At 33.4% G+C, this 23,236-nt stretch overlaps 1 long non-coding RNA gene across 1 annotated transcript; it reads left to right on the top strand.

Moving 5' to 3' along the window:
* Positions 1-8,671: 8,671 nt before the first annotated feature.
* On the top strand, positions 8,672-19,822 carry LOC127711690 (uncharacterized). Its single transcript, XR_007986846.1, has 4 exons — positions 8,672-8,779; positions 13,569-13,652; positions 19,236-19,325; positions 19,726-19,822. It is a non-coding gene; the product is annotated as an uncharacterized LOC127711690 (long non-coding RNA).
* The last annotated feature ends 3,414 nt before the right edge of the window (positions 19,823-23,236 follow it).

Genomic DNA, 23,236 nt, shown 5'->3' with positions numbered 1-23,236 from the left:
AAAAAACCTTACGACTAAGATTGATCGAAAGTCATGAACAATTCAGTATACTTATGAATAAGATTGATCGCAAGTCATGAACAATTCAGTATACTCACGACTAAGATTGATCGTAAGTCATGAACAATTCAGTATTCTTGGTCGTAAGTTTTTTGTGAAACCGACTCCAGGCTTAAAATTTTATACGCCAGACGCGCGTTTCGTCTTCAAAAGGCTCATCTGTGACGCTTGAACAAAAAAATTCAAAGCGGCCAGATAAAGTACGAAATTGAAGAGCATTGAAGACCTTAAATTCTGAAATTGCATCTTGTATCACCAAAAAAAAATGGTTTGTAAAAGGAAAAACTCCAAAACAGTGGAAACGTCGTCCTTGCTACGCTATGTTGCCGTTTTGGAGTTTGGTAAAACGGTGGACGAGTTAGTAATGGGACAATATAAAATACAAATTGGAAAAAACAAACAACGTCATGACAAAACAACTACAAGAAAAAACGATGAACGAAAAGAAGAACAAGAGAACACAAAACACTACTAAGAAAAATTAAAGATTGAGAAAGACGACCCCATAAAAAATGGCATGTTCTCTGGAAGAGTAGAGCAAGTATGTTTGAAAGAAATGCCATTCATACTATGAAAGACTAACAACTAAGTGATCGATTTTGGTAGCGTAGTTACGAAATAAGCAGTTAATGTGGGGAAAATGTGTTTAAAAATATATGAACAGTTGTAGTTAAAGGTAAACAGGGTAATTTGGCTACACAATTTTATTCTTCGTGTTTGATAAAATGTCGAACAAGTTCAAACGGGCGAATGCTATGTTTTTAAAGAGTTGGGATGGAAATTATTCCATCTCCAAATTATGGAGATGGAGTAGGATTGGTGTGAGGCTATATTGAATGAATATCGTCGACTGGATTGTGACATATTGGTAGTCGATTTTTTTTTTTAATTTCAATACATATGAATCATTTTGTCATTAATTTTGTTAAAACTGAGATTATAATTTGACACTTAATTGAAAATTAATAGGTTTTCAAAATACGCACACTTCTTTTGTGACAAATGGGGAGAATTAAATTCCAATACTGAACCTTCATCCAAAGGTAAAAAAAATATCATAGATGAAGAAAAAAACCCAATCGGTGCAAAAACAAGAAAGACGAAAAAACAAACATTTAAGATAATACTTAAAAAATATATGCAATTTAAACCTTTTAGATGTTTAAAACTGTCTTCAGTGTTCGATAACTAGGTAGACTGATTGATTGTTGGTTGCTTAACGTCAAGTGGCAAATATTTCATGCATGTTCAGGACAACTAACTAGGAAGAAGATATTTCCAGAACAATAACACGAAAAATAAAATTCCATTTCAATGATTAACCTTTCCATGCATTTTGGAGTAATTTATTTCAAACATTTACATGAGGGTCTAGATGGGGGTCCTCCATTTCTGTATTCTTTAAATTTTTTAGACTATTTTTCTCTGTTCTTTATACGTTTTGTTCCTTATTCTCTATTCTTTATATTCTTGCACCTCATTATTCTATATTCTTTAATTTTTTGGTCCATTTTTCTCTATTCTTTATATTTTTTCCCATTATTCACAATTCCGTAAATCCCCATCCACACCCTGGTCCGAGTACACAGTTATTTCGTAGTGCATTTCTTTTAGACAATAAATGAAAATAAAAAAAATCCCACCTGCGCTTTCTCAATAATATTTTTACAGTGTGTTGTACTACTTTTGGGACAAATCATATCAAAATTATAGAAAACTTCATCGGCTCTAACTCAAAATATGGACAATTCTATGTTAAGGGGGTCTTGAAATCTTTTGACAGCTTCCGAAGTGCTAATTTTTAACCTTTTTCAGCTGGACCAAATCACTACTTAACTTTACAATTCATGACCCAAATTTTTTTACAGTGTAATTTCATCCCCCTACTTGCTATTTGAGGCATAAAACATGAAGGAATACATTTGGAAGGGGTACTAAAAAAATTGGCAAGCAACACACTGTCCACACTAGGGACTTTATTCGTGGACAACGAAAATCAAAGGACGATAACTGTGTACTCGGACCTCTTACATCAAAACAAATAAGATAAATTAGAGGTAACAATAGTACATGTGTGTTAACATCTCATAAATCCATAAGGGGTCACCACTTGATGGCGTTAAACATATCATAACGTCATAATTTACCCGAGGTGCGATAAGATAAATTAGAGCCAACAGTAGTACATGTATGTTTACATCTCATAAATCCATAGGGGGTCACCACGTGATGGCGTTAAACCAATCATAACGTCATAATTTACCCGAGGTGCGATAAGATAAATTAGAGGCAACAGTAGTGCATGTATGTTAACATCTCATAGATCCATAGGGGTCACCACGTGATGGCGTTTTACCAATCATAATGTCATAATTTACCCGAGGTGCGATAAGATAAATTAGGAGCAACAGTAGTGCATGTATGTTTTAAAACATCTCATAAATCAATAGGGGTCACCACGTGAGGGCGTTTAACCAATCATCACGTCATAATTTACCCGAGGTGCGATAAGATAAATAAGAGGCAACAGTAGTGCATGTATGTTAACATCTCATAAATCCATAGGGGTCACCACGTGATGGCGTTAAACCAATTGTAACGTCATAATTTACCCGAGTTGCGATAAGATAAATTAGAGGCAACAGTAGTGCATGTATCTTAACATCTCATAAATCCATAGGGGTCACCACGTGATGGCGTTTTACCAATCATAACGTCATAATTTACCCGAGGTGCGATAAGATAAATTAGAGGCAACAGTAGTGCATGTATCTTAACATCTCATAAATCCATAGGGGTCACCACGTGATGGCGTTTTACCAATCATAACGTCATAATTTACCCGAGGTGCGATAAGATAAATTAGGGGCAACAGTAGTGCATGTATGTTTTAAAACATCTCATAAATCAATAGGGGGTCACCACGTGATGGCGTTAAACCAATCATAACGTCATAATTTACCCAAGGTGCGGTTAGATAAATTAGAAGCAACAATAGTTGCTTGTATGTTAACACCTCATAAATCCATAGGGAGTCACCACGTGATGGCGTTAAACCAATCATAACGTCATAATTTACCCGAGGTGCGATAAGATAAATTAGAGGCAACAGTAGTGCATGTATGTTAACATCTCATAAATCCATAGGGGTCACCACGTGATGGCGTTTTACCAATCATAACGTCATTATTTACCCGAGGTGCGATAAGATAAATTAGAGGCAACAGTAGTGCATGTATGTTTTAAAACATCTCATAAATCAATAGGGGTCGCCACGTGATGGCGTTAAACCAATCATAACGTCATAATTTACCCGAGGTGCGATAAGATAACTTAGAGATTACAGTAGTACATTAAATTGAGAATGGAAATGGGGAATGTGTCAAAGAGACAACAACCCGACCATAAAACAGACAACAGCAGAAGGTCACCAACAGGTCTTCAATGCAGCGAGAAATTCCCGCACCCGGAGGCGTCCTTCAGATGGCCTCTTAACAAATATATATACTAGTTCAGCGATAATGAACGCCATACTAAACTCCAAATTGTACACAAGAAACTAAAATTAAAAATAATACAAGACTGACAAAGGCTAGAGGCTCCTGACTTGGGACAGGCGCAAAAATGCGGCGGGGTTAAACATGTTTATGAGATCTCAACCCTCCCCCTATACCTCTAGCCAATGTAGAAAAGTAAACGCATAACAATACGCATATTAAAATTCAGTTCAAGAGAAGTCCGAGTCCGATGTCAGAAGATGTAACCAAAGAAAATAAACAACATGTATGTTACTATCTCATAAATCCATTTAGAAAATACAAATCAAGGTGTAAAACAAAAACCGAAAGAATCGCATGGACTTCAAAAGGAGTGAAACCGGGTTCATTGTATCAAAGTGTACTCAGTCATTGAAGGTAAGGTCAAAGTACTCTCTTTGACATTTTGCCAACACCGTCGTGCATTGTAATAATTATCACCGAACGGCTACTCATATATACATGTACAACGTATTAAAGTTGTAAGCCTTTGTTAGTCTTGTATGTTTTTTTAATTTTAGTTCATTTATATGTTTCGGAGTTAGTGTGACGTTTATTTTCACTGAACTAGTACACATTTTTGTTTATTGGGGCCGGCTGAAACCCACCTCAGGGTGCGGGATTTTCTCGCTGTGTTGAAGACCCATTGGTGGCCTTCGGCTGTTTTCTGCTCTTTGGTCGGGTTGTTGTCTCTTTGACACATTCCCCATTTCCATTCTCAATTTTTACCATCAAATACATCGAATATAATCTTTGATACAAATAAAAATAACCACAATATGACGTTGCACTAAAACAGCAAAGACCGAGCAGTTTAATGGTAAAAAAACCCAAAGAGATTTAAGTATTCCTAGCAGATGTATATATAAATATTGAAAAAAGGAAGGAGCTATTGAATTACTGCAAATTAAACAATTATCCTCAAGACACAAAAGGCCAAGTGTGTAACCTTACGGCCTTCAACAATTAGTAAAACCCCGTACAGTATAGTAGGCTGTAAAAGGCTTCGAATTGACAAAATTTAAAACAATTTAAATTAGAAACACAATGGTGTGATTTATGATAAAACAATTAAAAGCAAGTACTATCTTTAAAAAGGATATCTGACGCACTCAGATGTGAGCATAGAGTGAAAAACAAACCATGAATCTTCATCAGTTTTTTTTTTATCATAGTTTTAAAAAATGCACACAATTTGACGGCTAAAGCCTGACGATTCTGAAAGTTGAGTATATGCGCTTTCTCTAAAGAACTAAAATATACTCTGGTACTTAATTAAATATATTATATATAGATTTTTTTTCAGATATAACGAAGTACCTAGCTGTGAAATAGACATAAACATAAGATATAATTAGGTTGCAATCTGTAATGTATAACAAACTTGAAAAAATAAGTTATAATTGACATTTCTTTATGGTTCGAAACTGTTTAAAGGTTGGTACTCATTACAGATTGCAACCTTATACTATCTTAATATTAGTATCTTATTTAAGTCCATATATCAAACATTACCTTAACAATTAGCGATACAACCTATTTCGGTGTGTATATCGGGAAAGGACGGAAGCCAAAGGGAGATGTTCTATATAATACAGCTTTTGACAAGTAATTACATTTGCGATATATGTATTTTGACATTCTTTATTTCAAGTATAATATTTTGTACTCTTTGAGATTATTATTACGCATTGGAAGTTTTAGACTGCACTTGCAAGTCGATAAGATATTTTGATAGCACTCGAGCTTTTGATAGCCTTATTGACCATCATTAGCTTCAATGGTAGATCTATAATGAACCTGTCGGTGATATTTACCTGCTCATGTATTAAAATCTAAGCCTACAAAATCTAAACAATTTGACAGTGGTAATAATGACACCTTCATTACCTGAATTTATTTTATTTATCTGGATAATTTCATTTTTAAGTTTGATTTTATGTCCGTACTGTTTCCTTATATTGTAGCATATACCTTGTTTTGTTGAATTTTGTTCAATTCTGTAATTTCGTTCAATCAGAGTAAATATTGGTAACAGCTTACATGCCGTTACCACAGTAAAGTGTCCTTAGGTCACAAACCAAAAAACAGGACAGCAGCCAAAGACAACCACTTAGATACAGGATCGTGCATTGAGACATGCACATACAGAAATTGGCGGGGTAAACATGTTTGCAAGTTATCAACTCTTCATCTTATCTGGTACATTAGAATTACAGCATATCATCAGAAAAAAGACTGTAAAAATCAGTTGGAGAGGGCTTTTTATTTGGAATAGTTTGTTTTTGCATTTAAGTAACATAAGTGTGTGGATTATAACACAATGTTGACTGCTGTACCCCAATTTTTGACATTTTTACCTATTATGTCTGTTTGTTTTACTCACACAATGTTGTCAATATAATGGAATGCTATATGACTGTCATACATGTGTGAGGTTTAGCTAGCTATAAAACTAGGTTTAATCCACCATTTTCTACATAAGTAATGCCCAGGGACGGATTCAGGCGGGGGCGTGGTGGGCGTGCGCCCCCTTAAAATTTGCAAAGCATGGGTTGTCCTCAGCTTAATAAAGAATATTTCGATAATTTCACCTCAAAAAAATGTTCGCCTCGCTCCGCTCGCAACAAAATTTCAGATTTCGCCCTCCCTAACCTACAATTCTGGATCCGCCCCTGATGCCTGTACCAAGTCAGGAATATGACAGTTGTTTTCCATTCGTTTGATGTGTTTGAGCTTTTGATTTTGCCATTTGATAAGGGACTTTTTGAATTTTCCTTGGAGTTTGGTATTTTTGATATTTTACTCTTTTATAATAGTTTGGTCTGTGTAAAATGATTTTGAATTTGTAATTTTCGTTTATACTGTCTAACAGTTTTTCGACATTTTGTTTATAATTTGTATGGCTTAGACGATACAGATATTCCACCAAGTGTAGTCTGCACTTTTGTATCAACATGATATGGCCATAATTATAAATCAACTGTTAGCAAAACTGAATTTTTCGAAATACTAAGGATTTTCCACCTAAGGAATAGATTACCGTAGCTGTATTTGGCAAAACCTTTCGGAATTTTGTGTACTCAATGATCTTCAACTTGGTACTTTATTGGGTCTTTTTAACTTTTTTTATTCGAACGTCACTAATGAGTCTTTTGTAGACGAAACGCGCGTCTGGCATACAGAATTTTAATCCTGGTACATGTATCTATGATGAATATATTTACCCACTAATGATTTTGGATACTGGGAATGAATAGAGAATGGGATGTTGACTTCTTAATAATTAATCAGGACGGATTGTCACATTACCGCTTGATCAAATCCATATCAAGACTGCTATCATCCCAGCCACTGTAAAATTCTGTAATTTCGTTCAATCAGAGTAAATATTGGTAACAGCTTACATGCCGTTACCACAGTAAAGTGTCCTTAGGTCACAAACCAAAAAACATGACAGCAGCCAAAGACAACCACTTAGATACAGGATCGTGCATTGAGACATGCACATACAGAATTTGGGGGGGGGGGGGGGGGGGGGTAAACATGTTTGCAAGTTATCAACTCTTCATCTTATCTGGTACATTAGAATTACAGCATATCATCAGAAAAAAGACTGTAAAAATCAGTTGGAGAGGGCTTTTTATTTGGAATAGTTTGTTTTTGCATTTAAGTAACATAAGTGTGTGGATTATAACACAATGTTGACTGCTGTACCCCAATTTTTGACATTTTTACCTATTATGTCTGTTTGTTTTACTCACACAATGTTGTCAATATAATGGAATGCTATATGACTGTCATACATGTGAGAGGTTTAGCTAGCTATAAAACTAGGTTTAATGCACCATTTTCTACATAAGTAAATGCCTAGGGACGGATTCAGGCGGGGGCGTGGCGGGTGTGCGCCCCCCTAAAATTTGCAAAGCATGGGTTGTCCTCAGCTTAATAAAGAATATTTCGATAATTTCACCTCAAAAATATTTTCGCCTCGCTCCGCTCGCCAGAAATTTAAGATTTCGCCCTCCCTAACCTAAAATCCTGGATCCGCCTCTGATGCCTGTACCAAGTCAGGAATATGACAGTTATTTTCCATTCGTTTGATGTGTTTGAGCTTTTGATTGTGCCATTTGATAAGGGACTTTTCGAATTTTCCTTGGAGTTTGGTATTTTTTTGATATTTTACTCTAAAATGGCTATGTAGAAAAACAAGCATGATGTACAGTATCCATATGCAAATAAATATTGCGTTAGAAATAACTTAAAAGTCCAATAACTCTAGCACGATAAACCATAAATTTTTAAAATACAAAGCAAATCTATATTCTCCTATACCAACAACTTAGTAAAGTGTGTAGTAAATTGATCATAGCATACTAGATCTAGTGCATTACATGTAAAACAATACCTATTATTAATCTGACCGCCAAAGTCCTATAATTGAGGAATAACAAATCATAAATTTTCAAAATCAAACCATATCTCTAGAATGAGACAACCACAGAGATTGAAAATCAAAATGAAGCTTTCTTCTAATATTTACTTTCATGTTCTTTACCGAGCCCGGAAATTTAGATACGACCCGGGTTAACTTATCAAACCTTTAAATAAACTTATTCTAAACGGTTACCAATTCAACACTGTAATTATATCTTTGAATATTGTTTTTATTGGTATAAGTATTTATTTTGTTATGAGTAAATTAAAACCATATTAAATATTATTGTTATACACATATGCACATTCACGGTTCTACAATCTGTCGATGGCAATATTTTGGCATTGCACAATGTCATGTTTTTCTTTGACGTCTCTACACTAAATCCATCATATTCCGGTAGTGTCGATATGGGGTAATATTTAAAGTATGAACCTGTTTCGAAAATAAAACCTTACAATATTTGTTGTTGAAATGTCAAAATCGTGCGAATGAGAATCAAATAAACCCGCATATTTAAAAATTATTTGTCAACAACCTGTCATATAAGAATGACAGTCATAAAAATAAGCTATTATCCACTAATTGCATGTATATATAGCATGTAATTAACATTATTCCATCATGAATTCGAAGTATCTTATTATGGTTAATTGTGCATATAATAACTTGACCAAATGGTATATATAAACATCTGAAAATGTAGTTTGGTAATTGAAATTCAGTCAGTCCAAACACTGAAAAAGTAAGTTCTTTTTTCTCGTACATTTAACTACACCATTTTAAATATAGACTCCAAGACAATTAGAAATGTTCTACAAAATACGTTTAATTTGTCAACCAAAATTTAACGACTGCATTTGTAACAATCCCGATAATTAATTCTGAAATGGTAAGGAAATCAGCAATTCAACATTTTGTTCAAACAATGTGAATGTTAGAAGCAATGAAACTACCATAATGAAACAATAAAAGGCTATTTTGTTAAATCAATTTGGATTGTTGTACTCTCTTACGTTTTTAATTTTAACTTTTGTCTTTTCAAAATTTGATAAAAACAAATGATACCTGCTGAAATTCTAGAAAGAGTAGTACTTGTCTTGCGCTTTGTAATGATAATGATCTTGTTACTTCCATATCATTTGTCCCGCCATACTTAAAACAGGGATAGTATATGAAACTCCATCAAAGACGCCTGAAAACGCCTAGTTATTATTATGACTAAATTTCTTTTTAGTTTGTTTTTCCTTATTTAATTCTAGTATTCATTTTTGATTTTTACCAAAATAACTTAATCAAAGCTTGTGTACGAAATTGATTGCAAAATCTGTTAACAGAAACAAAAATCGACGTCAGAAAACAAAATGTCAATTGGAAAATTTGTATTTCTCTCAGTTTCTGTTTGTAAACTGAATAAGTCACTTCTTAACTGATTAGCGAGATACGAACATCAGTAAACTGCTGTCGCCTTAATTAAGGGTAACAGAATTCACAAAAGAAAAAAGAAAAAAAAAACAACTGTAAAATTAAAGGATAAATGTGGTTTATATAAAGTATTGTTAAGTACCTGACATCAATGAATTAACAAATCAGGTTTGTTTGTTACAAATATTTACGACAGAAGAGATCGGCTTACATTTTTCAAAGTAAGCTCTGTATTTCTGTGCAGCAGCAATCAAGCATTGACTGATAATGGAGGATACATTTTCCAGTTGATCATGTTGATGCGTTATTCTCAGGAGCTGAGTTTCTTATTACTATTTTCTTGATAGAAATACAATTTTCACAGTTCCTCATGTTGATACGATATACCAGGGATTACTTTTCTTTCAATACTTTCCTTGATAGAAAAAATGAATTTCCCAGTTGATCATGTTGATGCGATATACCAGGGCTTGCTTTTCGTTCAACTCTTTCCGTGATAGAAGGATATATCTCCTTGATAAATATTAATGCGATATACGAGGGCCTACGTTTCAAATTAATATTTCCACGATACAGGTTGCTATTTACAATCCCATTATATTTCACTTGATTGTGACATCGAGAGACTCATCAGGGAATTTGTATGGATGCAACTCAGTCTTCCTAGCACCTGAGTTCAATCCCAGTTAAAGTAGGGTTGAGATCACACAAAACATGTTTAACCCCGGCGCATTTTTGCACCTATCCCAAGTCAGGAACATCTAGCTTTATTTTCAAGTCTTGTGTGTTTTTCTAATTTTGGTTTTTATATAAAAAAGAAGATGTATGTTTCGGAGTTAAGTTTGGCGTCCATTTCGCTGAACTAGTATACATTATTGTATAGTGGCCATCTGAAGCCCTCCTCCAGGTGCGGGATTTTCTCGCTGCGTTGAAGACCCATTGTAGACCTTGGGATGTTTTCTTCTCTTAGGTCGGGTTGTTGTCTCTATGAAACATTTTCCGTTTCCATTCACTATTATATTTGTTTGCTCAAAGGTGAGTTTTCAGTTCTGTAGTGTTGGTAGACTAATAGTAGTATGTTCGTCGTTTTAAATTTGGCCCTAGTATTGTCTGCGTTTCGTCGACTTTTTTTTTTGCTTTTTTTCCGCACTATTTTACGGAACCCGGATACATAAAACATAATACGTATTTTACAACAAACGTAGAATAAAGTACGATGTTTATGTACACGTAAAATTGGTTTAACCAAACCACATATTGTGCCTTTATCAAGTTAGGCTTAGTAGAAATGTGTTACTAGTAGTTTTTTTTTTACATGTTTTCGTCTATTTTACCTTGTGTTTCGGTAATTCTGGTTATAATTATTTTGTAGTAAAATATGTATTAAAGCAAAGATATAGAATCTGGAATGCGCAAGTATTTTAGTGTTTGACATGATAAGTCACATATGACATGTTAATAAATCTTTTACATTTGTTAACGTATATATTAATTATATTGATTTGTAAATGGTTCATCATGCACATTTCGATATATTTTCATTTTCATTTCCGATGGATTGATTCAAAAACAGTGTTCTATAATAGGAACGTGATTGTTTTAAATGTTTAAAAATGAAACCGGTATCTCAAAATTAGCTCCATTGTAGTCATTCTTTGTCAATCGATAATAACATATATAATTATTTTTACAAAATGTTTGACAAAAAAACAAATGTCGGACAGTGGGTCAGCAAAGCATTTCAGCGTGATTATTTCAAATTTTTGCAATAAAGAAATTTTATATACCTAAGCGTACTTAATCATAACAGGTATGATCTTTTGGTTGTTTGTATCATTTATCTTTTTTTTTTAAAGCTGGACATCAATATTTGTCTTCCTATACGATATACCAGGCCATTTGTTCTATACATTTAATTTGTATCATGTACAAATATAAAGACTTGTAGACTTGTATATGTCTTTTTAGGGATATACTTTATCTACAAATTAGCAAAACATTACCAGATCTACAAATTGGCTGAAGCAAGGTTTTGTTTCCGTAGAGGGATATAACCCATGCATTTATGCTATTTAGAAAAACCAGATCACCAAATTTGTTTTTTAAAGTATAGCATACGTTAGTCGAATAATATTCTCACTGGTCGGCTTAATTTAGGATTGTAGCAGAGTGCATGGCGAATTGAAGCATGAAGATGGAGTACTTGCAAAACAGCTGTTTTTTATCTGTCGTAAACGATAATAATACTTACCATGCAGTCACATCAAAATCATTCTATATTGTACGTCTGTATTTCAGACGAAATATAGGTGGTGTATTGTCATAGGTTAGCCAATGAAGAACACCTGTCGTGAAGTTGTTACATACTTCTTGCTTTCCATAGTTTCTCAAGTGTCATCATTTCGTGAAGAAGTTACATACTTCTAGCTTTCCATAGTTTTTCAAGTGTGTCATCATTTCGTGAAGTTGTTACATACTTCTTGCTTTATGGAAGGTCGGAAAAAATTAACTAACATCTCTGTCTATTGATGATTATATTTTTGATATGGCTTTCAATTTGTTTAAGCCCTTTTAGATAGAAAAAAATCAATTACATTTTAGTGCGGATGCCAGGCAGGTGACGTTAGATACTTATTATCAAATAACTTATATGTCTTTAGTTTAAACAGTATTTATTCAGATAATTTATCACATAACGATATAATACATTTGAAATGAATATTTGGAATTCAGAACCAAGGAAATTTGCTTTTACAAATCTGTCTCCTAGTACAAAAATAATACACGTATTGAGCAATACATAAATATAAATACTAGCATACTCTGCAATAAAGATATAAAATATAAAAAGGTGAAAAATACAACAGAGAAGAATGAATTTTTGTAATGTGTACAGTGTGGTGAAATGCTTGGGTCCTTTGTAAGTTTTTAACTTCAAATTCGTTAAGGACATCCAAGTTAACTTGGAATGTAAATGAAAATGTGATATGCTGTTTTTCTATTTCGTTTGTACAACGTTTGAAATCTATTATCTTCATATTTTGGTTTTTCACGTCCTTTTGTATTTTAATGTCTTAATATGTTGGTTTATTTGTTATTCAGCAAGTGTGACTTTTGATTTAAAATATGCAATGATGATTCCAATTCTTTCAAACTATTATTCGCCTCTGGTTCTTTTTCATGATTTATTACAAAAGAGTGTAAGAAATAAAAATATGATGTTCCATAAATGTGTCCGTGAATTATATTTTGAAAAAAACTATTTGTTACACATGCTATGCGCTTAGAACAGCTGACCGTCGTTCCCAACAAACATGTGTTTTTACATCAGGTTAAAGTATGATGCATCCTTAATGTTGAATCAACACCGGTTCTGAAAAAAGCCAATTACAGGTTCGGTCGTGAAAGTCATCATATGATATTTCCCCTCTGTTCCAAGTAAAATATCAATAAAATAAAATTCATTTCAAGATTATTCAAACGTTTGCTAACAAATTTATGAAAGCTAATCGCCACTGATTTGAAATGATAGGATAATTGGTGAATTTTTAAGGATTTGTTCTTGAAAACACGAACATTGTGTTGAAATAGGACTATAACAAAAATGGAAAAAATCAATTGTTGCCTTTGTAAAGTCTAAAAACATGTTTTGTTTTGTAAACGCGTACATTTAAGTTCTCAAAAATCGTTTTCATTTAGTCATTTGTATATCTATATATAACATATCTAATATATAATTTATTCATATGTTAACATGCCCGTCTCAAGCATGTAGCCTTGTCATTGGCAGTATGAGTTTAATAACTGTTTTTATAATTTTGAAAAGGCGATTATCAAATTTATTGACACTTTGTATATATTCGGGTCCCTAAAGAGCTTCACAAATGGTTTGTACACTTGTTTTCTTTTTTCTCTCTCCCTAAAACCAGGGTTTTTTTTATGGATGATAGTGTTTAAGTAATTTATCATCTTATACTCCCATCGGTTCAAACCCATATCTGTTTGATTTGATTTTGTACCTACTCTATACGTGAATGGTTTTGTATATTTTTTTTAAATCAGGGCGATTATTGATTTATTGTATATAAATGTTTTAATTCATTTTTCAGGAATCCACAAAATGCTGTTTGTTGCTGTTCTATTCGTTGTATATGTAAACAGTGCTGTTTACGCTTCGTCCTGTCCTTCATACGGTAAGGAGTTTAGGTATGAACATTGAAATGGATAAGTGGTAAACGGTAAGGAATTTAGGTTTGAACATTGACATTGATAAGTGGTTAACGGTAAGGAGTTGAGGTTTGAACATTGAAATTGATAAGTGGTTAACGGTAAGGAGATTAGGTTTTAACATTGAAACGGATCAGTGGTTACCGCTAAGGAGTTATGGTTTGAACATTGAAATGGATAAGTGGTTACAGCTGTTGATATTGCCTTATGTAAGTAATTACAGCTGTAAGCGTTCCTGTAGGTAAGAAGTTACGCTGTAACTTTGCCTTAGTCTTATAAAGAACCTTTTTGAATTTTTGGATCTCAAACGCTTTTTTGAAATCTTAAAAAAAAGTTAATTGATTGCCCTTGCAACTCGTAATTATATAGCGCTACTAATAGCTTTTATGTAGACGAAACACGTGTCTGGCGTACCAAGTTATAAGCTTTGTGAATGTTAACAGATATAACCGGTAAAATAATAAATAATCATAGTTGTTAACGATCCGTTGTTGAATAGTTGAAAGTTGTAAACAGTTATTTGTATAAGTAGTCACAGTTGTAAATGGTACTGCCTCTAAGTAGTTACAGTGGACGACGTTTAACGTTTGTTTTCCGCATACAATCGGCATTCCCATTGGAACAAACTGTGCCCGTCTTCTTGCCAACTTTTTCCTTTATTCATATGAGGCTAACTTCATACAGGAACTTTTAGGAAGAAAGAAAAGAAGTAAGCAATATCCTTTAACTTTACTTTCCGCTATATAGATGATGTTCTCACACTAAACAATTCAAAATTTGGTGAATTTGTTGAACGCATCTATCCCATCGAATTTGAGATAAAGGATACAACAGATACAGCAGTTAAGTCTGCCTCATATCTTGACTTACGTCTAGAAATTGACAATGAGGGTCTGTTGAAAACAAAACTATACGACAAAAGAGATGATTGCAGCTTCCAAATTGTGAAATTTCCATTTCTATGTAGCAACATTCTAGCAGCGGCTGCATACGGAGTATATATCTCCCAGTTGATACGATATTCCAGGGCTTGTATTTCCTATCATGATTTCATTGAAAGAGGGTTGCTGCCCACAAGGAAGCTATTAAACTAAGAGTTCCAAGTTGAAGTTGAAATCATCCCTTCGTAAGTTTTACGGACACCATCACGAGTTGGTTGATCGTTATGGAATATCCGTTTCATGATGATAGCGGATATGTTCCTAATGTCATAACTACAATGCCGGCCCCCTTTTCCCGAATGTGACCTACCGAATTAGACTTAATTCCGGGTTTGTACTAACATGAGCAACACGACGGGTGCCACATGTGGAGCAGAATCTGCTAACCCTTCCGGAGCACCTGATATCACCCCCAGTTTTTGAAGGGGTTCGTGTTGCTCAGTCTTTAGTTTTCAAAATTGTGTTTTGTGTACTATTGTTTGTCTGTTGGTGTTTTTCTTTTTTAACCATGTCGTTGTCAGTTTATTTTCGACTTAAGACTTTGAATGTCCCACTGGTATCTTTCGCCTCTCTTTTAAGTTGTTAATTGTTATGAGTTCAAGTTTTGAATGGTTCAATGAATAGTGGTAAATGATAATGTTAGTACATAGTTACAGTTGTAAAGGGCTCTATGAGTTAGGAGTTATAGGTAAAGTACTTAAGGTGAGTTATGTTAGTAATAAACGGGGCAGCGAGTAGATACTGTGAATTCAATTATTTTCGAGGGTACCAATTTTCGTGGATTAAGGAAAACTTACATGTTCGTGGATATTTAATTTCGTGGTTTTGCCGAAGTCTGCATACAAGACTATAGAAAATTTGTCATTCGTTGAACATTTATTTTCGTGGTTCACCTTTATTCACGAAATCCTCGAAAATTGGTATCCAACGAATAATAATGAATCCACAGTAGTCATAGTAACGGTTGTAAAGGACTCTACGGGATAGGGTTATAGGTATAGTACTAAAGGTGAGTTATGTTAGTATTAAACGGCGCAGTGAGTAGATAGTCATAGTTACAGTTGTAAAGGACTCTATGAGTTAGGAGTTATAGGTATGGTACTTAAGGTGAGTTATGTTAGTATTAAAAGGCGCAGTTATTAGATAGTCATAGTAACAGTTGTAAAGGACTCTATGGGTTAGGGTTATAAGTATAGTACTTAAGGTGAGTTATGCTAGTAATAAAAGGCGCAGTGAGTAGATAGTCATAGTTACAGTTGTACTAACATTATATTTTATAGCACCAGTTGTGCATTTTGACAATCAACGTCTCTTCACTGATGTTCGATGCCAAAGCATTTGAAAATCAGAACCTAATACAAACGTTGAAGAACCGATAAACTGTGCAATGAGTAGATAATTATAAATTCAAATTTCATGACCCAAGTTCCTTTCAGATGTATTTTATTATAACGATTTCAAACTTTCTATAATTTGAGCTTTCAGATTCGGATTTGAAAGGAGTTTGACAGACTAACACTTTTTGTTTGTCGGACGAATTTTTGATCAAGCAATTACTACGTATATGATCGGCTAAAAATAATTTAATGTCCCTTTTTTATTCTTCCATAATACTCGATGACCTTTTTTTTTTAAAAGTTGCAAACCCTTTCCTATTTCAATTCAGTTAATCTATTATAAACAATAAAAATCTACTTCTTTTCAACGTTGAATATGAAATATAATTTGCAGGGAAATTTAGATTTAAGTGCAAAATGAATATTTTAAGAATTAAATTTCATGACTATTGAATAATATGTATATATTTTGCTAATTTACATAAATTGATCAGGAAAATGACATTTTAAGAGCATAAAAAACATATTTGTAGATTGTCTAGTTTGCAAATAACTCAGGAAAAATTGGTCAAAATTAAGTAAAAGGTGCACGAATACAATAAATATCCTGTATATGTTTCGTGGATCAAACAATGTCCCCATTGCAGTATTAAATAAAAAAGAAAACAGCACGTTATAATATCCATCCGTTCGACGCTATTTTCCGTATTTACCTTCATCAGGAACGTTCATAACCGAATATTTGAAAGCCAACGATGTATAAGAGGAAAGTAAAACAATAAAAATACCGAACTCTAAGGAAATTTCAAAACGGAAAGTCCCTTAACAATTGGCAAAATCAAAAGCTCAAACACATCAAACGAATGAAAAACTGTCATATTCCTGACTTGGTAGAGTGATTTCCTTATGTAGAAAATGGTGGATTAAACCTGGTTTTAAAGCTAGCTAAACCTCTCACGTGTATGCTAGTCGCATAATATTCCATTATATTGACAATAATGTGTGAACACAACAGACAGACATGATAGGTAAAAATGTCAAAAATAGGTGTACAGCACTCAACATTCGGTTATAATCTCAATCTCTATAACAACAAACAAATATGTCAACAAAGAAAAACAAAATGGCTTATAGACAAAGCGCATACGCAAAAATGACACACAAGAATACAAAAAATGACCACAGCACACCAACACAATGGCGGGATGTACCAGTACCGAGCCACGCCTAAAGCATATTACAAAAAAAGGACCAAACAGTAAACGTTAATAATTTACAAAGACAAATAAAAGAACACTGTAACACGTAATTAAGATGATAAACAACGTCAGTACCTATAATATATATATCAAGACCGTCATGTATTATTTGTGAAGTTGATACGGAATATTTATCAACAAGGTCTTGGTATGTTCCGATGAACTTTTTTAGAAAATAGACGAGACGTTCTTTAACATAACCCAGGTTCATCAACTTTCTGCTCAGACACTGGTGACGTTTTACAAAGTCTGATTAGCAGATGCAAGCTCTTGAATACCGAATAAATTGGGAAATGTATAAACCATATACAGGTGAAGTTGGTATATTGCTACTAAGGTAGGGGAAATTGATAATTTCAATATTAAAATCGTCTCGTTTGTCATAGATTCTGGTACTGAGATGACCGCTTATGTCAAATTCGAGGTAAAAGAACCGAAACGTCTAAGGTCAACTTTGCCTGTTGAGTGTACAGTAGGTTGTATCTCAGTTGGGACTCTGTTTGCTGTCTGAACTGCAATTTTAAAGTATGTGACGTTATATTACCTTCTTTTAACAGTTTAGTATGATATTTACAAATAGTTGTACTATGAATCGCATGTAGCATACATATACAGTCAGATAAACATCCTTGTCGAAAAGTATTATCACATTTAATTAATAAAAGTATTTAAAAGCTCATTGACAAGTATTTTGGTCTTGTTAATTCAATTATGAAGGAAAAGTAGAAAGACAATTTTGGACGTTTGCATGTTACTATTTAAAGTTCTCACTTAAGCTAACCAAACCCAACATAGATACCAGGATTATAATTGTTTACACCAGACGCGCCTTTTGTTATACAAGACTCATCATTGACGCTAGGATAAAAAAAAAACTTTTAAAATTTAACACAGTGCAAATAATGAGAAAATGGTGTTATCCTCCACTGTAAAGAAAGTTAAAAACTTGTCTTAGAAATGTATTTATATTAGTAATTATTGAACCAGCAACTATTAACGAGCACAATTGAAAATACGAAACAGCAAATGTATTGCGTTTTCAATATTTAAAATTGTTAATAATTAAACTGATTCTATCCAAAGTAGACTTTAATCTGTCTTGTAAATTCAAATTATAAGCGGTTAAAAAGTCTATTACTCCTCCCACTAAGGCAGCTGCAATATCACAATATCGCTACATGTCGTTTAATAAACATCAGGCATTTTAATACTATTTAATATAAATTATATTGCGTTTTGTTAATAAAATTAACTTTAAAAGCTGCAAGATTCTGTAGAAGTATATTACCGTAAGACTAAATGCAATTCTTTTTTCCCGGAGAAGATTGATTGATTGATTGATTGTAAGTGTTTAACGCCACTTGCAGTATTATCTGCTATACCGTAGCGGCCAGTTTTTATTGCTGGAGTAATCCAGAGAGAATCACCGACCTTCGACAAGAAAACTGGCAATCCCAGTCAATTAAGATCGAAATCGAACTCGTCTGCTACGTGCGGAGCTTTAACTCGTAACCCTATTGCTGACAGGCTAGTGATTGCTATAAATAAAAAAAATGTTAACTACTTAAACCACCCAGTCACCGATACGCCTTGCTATATTTGCTATAGAAGAAACTTTAATAAATTACTTGAAACAATTGACATTGTGACTTAAAACTGATACAAAGTTCACCTTACATTTGTAAAAGTAATATTCTGCTAAAAATGAAATTAATATAACTTTCAGACAACTGCAATAATACAATGCTCCCGTTACATGTTCGCCATTGCTAGACACCACACATGTTCCCGTAAAGTTTTGACGTCACAAGAGAAAATGTCGTAAGCGACAAAATAAAAGTGATTGTTCTATGACTTTAAAAGTTCAGTAATTGAAAATTCTCGAGTCAAGTGTCGCAGAATCCTTCATAGCAATTAGGTCTATGAACATCTGGAATTTATGAAGCTGCAATGCCTCACTGGTAGTAATAAGTAATTATCAAAGATGTCCATTGTTATATACTTTTTTGTAGGCTGTAGAGACCACTACACAAGGTGTAGTGTCTTGGCCCGTAATGGACTATGCAGAATTTACAGTAAAAGCTGTTGTAAAAGTTGTAGTGGTAAGTGTCGATTACAATCGTGAGTAGGAGAATACGTCATATTTAAACAGTATTTTATGTTCGTACCACTTGTTTGTTTGACATTTGTAATTTCATTTCGGCTTTAAATAAATGTTAGCATATTATAGCATATTATAGCAAAATGATGTGGATATTGTTCGAAATGTATACAAATGTTTAATTGATTAAATCATCTATAAAGGCTGCTAACTAGCGAAAGATTAAATGATTGGTACACCTCATACTTACACGCTGGATATTATTTCCAATGTATCGACGACAACTGAAACATCACAATTCTCTCGATACGCTTCGTTTAATTAATCATTCTTGCAACTATTAAAAGCCTAACATGGAATGTTAGTTACATATAAAAGGTGCCTGTACATTGATATTGTAGGTTGTAAAGACAGGAGCTCAAAGTGTAGTTACTGGGCTAAAATAGGAGAATGCTATAAAAGCCCAGAGTTCATGCATACAACGTGTTGTAAAAGTTGGTAAGTGTTTATTTTTTCATCTTAGTTGAAGGATACATAATGTCCATCAGCTTACTGTATGTGTACTTTTTCATTTGTGTACCTTTTTCTGCGAATTTGAGTTAGTTTATAATTTAATTGATTTGTTAGTAGCGCAATTAAATTGTCATATTTCATTGATTTTCTGTTTGGTCACTTATATGTTGTTTTAAAGAGCAACACGACAGGTGCCACCTGTGTTGAAGAATCTATATACCTCTCAGCAGCAACTGATATGACCCCTAGTTTGTTTTTAAGGGGTTCGTATTTTTGCTTTAGTTGTAAATGTAGTTTTTAATTCTTAAATTTTCCAAAGTCTGTGTTGTTTATACCAGTAATAGTCTTGTCTACCCTTTGTCATGAAACACATGCTGCTATTTCAAGTCAAGTTGAAGGTTTAAGGTTTTACATGACCGATTGCTGAGTTACGAAATTTGTGATGTCTTAGGGTAAGATAAGAGTCATTTGCAAATCCGCCATTGTGTGATGCGTAATCACTAGATGTAGCTCATCAAAGTATTCTTTACGAGTACCATAAAGTCGTACCATAAAGTCGTCACATGTGGAACAGAATCTGCTTACACTTCCGGAACACCTGATATTATCCACGGTTTTAAGATGGGGTTCGTGTTGGTCAGTCTTTAGTTTTCTATGTGTCGTTTTTGTTGTTGTTTAAAGCGACGAGTTTTTAACCAATCCGTATATCTCAAAACAACTCCGAAGGGAAATAAGAGGGTTGGGGGTCATGTTTTTTTTAATGTAATTCTGATTCCCAACTTTTGAAGAAATAAATATCTTTCGTCTCTTTTTAAAAGTTCAATTTGGATTATGCATGGTAAAGAAGTTAAAACATACAGGTATAGTTATAAATTCCTGTGATACTTATTCATACAAAAATATGGAGATGTGGTATGATTGCCAATGAGACAACTATTAACCAAAGTTCAAATGAAGTGGATGCAAGCAACTATATGCAACCGTACGGCCTCCAACTATAAGAAAAACCCATACCGTATAGTCGGCTATAAAAGGCCGCGTCATATTTATTCATGTTTATATACACGCAAGTTTCATTTTTATTTGCGTGTATTCATTTTTCTTTTCAAAAAAATTGTGAAAATACACAGCGACAAAAATACATATAATTTTTTTTTGTGTATTATGTTTTTACCATTTTGTTTGCGTGACATTAGTTATTTCGGTTCGTAATAAGTGAAAAATAAAGCATTTAACCCAAGCATGTTCTGCAAAACTACTGAAAACCCTTATTATCTTTAATATGTTCATATAATAATTCAATAAGAATAGTTATCAAAGGTACCAGGATTATAATTTAATATGCCAGACGCGCGTTTCGTCTACATAAGACTCATCAGTGACGCTCAGATCAAAATAGTTATAAAGCCAAACATGTACAAAGTTGAAGAGCATTGAGGACCCAAAATTCCAAAAAGTTGTGCCAAATTCGGCTAAGGTAATCTATTCCTGGGATATATAAATCCTTAGTTTTTCGAAAAATTCAAAGTTTTGTAACAGGAATTTTTTTAAAATGACCATATAATTGATATTCATGTCAACACCGAAGTGCTGACTACTGAAGATGTTATCTAACAGATTATTTGTAATTTTTATTTTTTCACGCGTCAAAAGAGTGACTACACTAGTCCATTTTATTTGGTAATGCATGAATAAGAAGTTAAGATAGGTTTTTTGATTTTAAAATTAAAACCTCATTAACATTTTTGCAAAACCGAATTGTTTGAAAAGTTAAACCTGAAATGAATTATGTGGTAAAAGCAGTACACTATTTTACTAAAAAGCATTGAAATATGTTTCATAAAATTTCGCATAAAGCAAGGTAGGAACGAATTAATAGTTATCTAAATATGAAAGAAACTAATTTTTTTTAATATTAAAAGAGAGGCGAAAGATACAAGGGGACATTCAAACTCATAAGTCGAAATAAACTGACAACGCCATGGCTAGAAAAGAAACAGACAAACAACAGTACACAAACACAACCTAGAAACTAAAGACTGAGCAACACGAACCCCACCAAAAACTGCATGGGGGTGATCTCAGGTTCTCCGGAAAGCTAAGCAGGTAGTAATCCACATGTGGCATCCATCGTGTTCTTTATTGTAAAGTTAAAATTAACAAACAAAATGTTAGTCTATTTTAAACTATAACAATGACATAAACTATTTTGTATAATCATTAATTCATGAATGTTCTACTTCAGGCGCCCCTAAAGCACCAAAGGAAGGTAAAGGAGTACTAAGGTAAAAGCGAGGTTATGAAAAACATGGACAGAAATGAGGCTTACATAATTTAACAATAAAATATATGTAACCACTTATGAGCTTTTTAACTAATCACTCAAAAAAGGTATGCACTTTTATATTCTTCTTACGTTGTACTGCATGATAACTTTTATCGCAGACTGTTTTCACTGTTCTGTATCTGAATCAGTTTTAAGGATCCGCTAACTCAATTGGTACACGTTGTTCATTTCCTTGCAAATAGCATTGAGCATTCTTCAAATTTTGAGTTTTACATAATGATTGTATACTTATATCTTTTGTTAAATAGCAACTTTAATTGTATTTTCACGAATCAAAATACACTATTTATAGAAAAGCCAACGCTTACATGAAACGTTCAGTAGAGTACCAAAAATACAGTATTGCATTGATGTTGACACAGTCAACATTACACCAAAAAAAAAAAAAAATATCAAAAATGCATACGGTAGTTTTCGACAGTGAAAAAAGATAGTACATATGAGGGGGCATTCGAAAATAATTAGTCCAATAACAACATATGACTAATAATCATGACGAAAACCAAAATGAAGAAACGACAAACAGCAATATAACCCTACACAGAACACTTAAGATTCATCAACACAAACCCTTACAAAAACTGGGATGAACTCATGTATCCCGGAAGGACCGACAGCTCCTGCCCACTAGTGAAAACCTTCGTATTACTCTTGATAAAATAAATTGAAGAGTCATGTGCGGTTATTTGGCATCTTACAACAGATGATAGATAAATGCCTCATTTCCAACCCGAAGATATCACAAAAACAAAATCATCGTAACAGGTAGTTTCTCTATTCCTGAGACTCGACTAAATGTGAGAGTTTACAATTATATAACATATCCATGACAAAGGCAAAGGAGCAAATAAACTCATCATAGATACCAGGATTAAAATTGTGTACGCCAGACACGCGTTTCATCTGCAAAAGATTCATCAGTGACGCTCGAATCCAAAAATTTAAAAAGACCACATAAAGTACAAAGTTGAAGAGCATTTAGGATCCAAATTGCAAAAGGTTTTGACAGCTAAGGTAATCTATTCCTGTGGTGGGAAATCCTTAGAATTTCG

Source organism: Mytilus californianus, unplaced genomic scaffold (genome assembly GCF_021869535.1).
Source record: "Mytilus californianus isolate M0D057914Y unplaced genomic scaffold, xbMytCali1.0.p SCAF_8, whole genome shotgun sequence".
NCBI classification, from domain to species: domain Eukaryota; kingdom Metazoa; phylum Mollusca; class Bivalvia; order Mytilida; family Mytilidae; genus Mytilus; species Mytilus californianus.
This window is presented reverse-complemented; position numbering and strand designations above follow the sequence as displayed.